This window comes from Propithecus coquereli, unplaced genomic scaffold, assembly GCF_000956105.1.
Source record: "Propithecus coquereli isolate 6110/MARCELLA unplaced genomic scaffold, Pcoq_1.0 Scaffold519, whole genome shotgun sequence".
NCBI classification, from domain to species: domain Eukaryota; kingdom Metazoa; phylum Chordata; class Mammalia; order Primates; family Indriidae; genus Propithecus; species Propithecus coquereli.
The window spans coordinates 143,839-145,230 of record NW_012151052.1 but is presented as its reverse complement, the minus strand read 5'-3'; the positions used below and the strand labels follow the sequence as shown (position 1 = coordinate 145,230).

At 37.6% G+C, this 1,392-nt stretch overlaps 1 protein-coding gene across 1 annotated transcript in view; it reads left to right on the top strand.

Moving 5' to 3' along the window:
* The window catches only part of ANAPC1 (anaphase promoting complex subunit 1), a 158,631-nt gene that overhangs the window by 39,465 nt on the left and 117,774 nt on the right, over positions 1 to 1,392 (top strand). The gene's annotated exons all lie outside the window — the stretch shown is intronic.

Sequence of the window (1,392 nt, the reverse complement as noted above, 5' to 3'; positions counted from 1 at the left end):
AATTACAGAAGACTGAGTCTTCTGACTTCTGGCTTAACATTCGTTTCTGAAGATAAGACTTGTCTTTTTATATGCATATTGCTTGGTATATGGGGAAGAAGGTTTGATTTGAGGGGGATTTTAAGTGTGTTAGCATAAGTATCTACTCTGTTAATAGTATAATGCCATATCCTCCACCCTTTTCCCCCAGAAACTTTCTTACAGGCCCCTAATGGATTATTTACAAAATCAGCAGGGTAGTGCCTTTCAGTATTAGAGATTCCCTTTTAGCTCTGGAGATCACTCCCAGGACAACCTTGCCTGGGTCATTCTGAAGAAATTATGCTAGAACACACTTACCTTTGTCCAGATAACTCTGCTGTACCCACCTGTACATTTTAGTCTTATACTAGCAAATCCATTTTAAAAAATCATTTCTTCATTATGAAAGGAAAATTTGGAAAATTGAGAAATTAAGAAGAAAATAATTACGCTACTCAGAGATTACCTCTCTAAACATTTTTGATGTTGCCTTTTTGATAAAAATGATACCAATGAAAATTCCGACCTCATATAAAAATTCTTTTTAAAAACCCCTTCATTTTATCACAATGTAGCTTTATCATAATGAACCAATAGCTAATAACTGCATGCCAATCTATTTTTTTCTAATGAGTAATTTGCAAACATCCTTTTTCATACAAATCTTTAACTACATCTTTAGTCATTTCCCAAGAATTGAATCTTAAGAGGGACTACTGGGTCAAATCACATTTGGAAAGGGGTTCCCAGTCAGTATTCTTATAAGCATCATTGAAAAGTGCTCATTTCACCACACTGATTGTTTGTGGTGTGGTGAACCTTTGCCAACTTCGAAATTTTATCTTGTTTCTATATAAGTAAATGGGAATTTCTTTTTCAAATTCTCATTGATCAATTATGGTTCTTATTTTTTGATTTGCATTTCATGTCCTTTGACTGTGTTTCAGTCTCTTCTCAGTCTAGCAGCCAAAGTAATCCTGTTTGATAAAGTCAAGACATGTTAGTCAGTCCTCTTCTCAGAATCCTCCAGTGGCTTCCCGTCTCACCCAGAGTCAAAGCCGTAGGTCTGCAAGATGCCATGTGACCCAGGTGTCTCTTACCTTTCTGGTCTCATTTCTTACGCCTTGCATGCGCACACATTGTCCCAGCCATGCTGGCTTCCACTCTGTTTCCTGAGCACGCCAAGCATGTTTCTGCCTCTGGGTGTTTTGCACTTGTTGTTACTTTGACAGAAAATGCTTTCCCCCAGACAAGACATGCTTAGGTCTTTATTCAGATGTCACCTCAGTGCTTCCTGCCCTGTCTATTCTGTGTAGAATTGCACCCTCCTCCATACATTTTTGTCTCATTTACCTGTCTTATTTTTCTCTT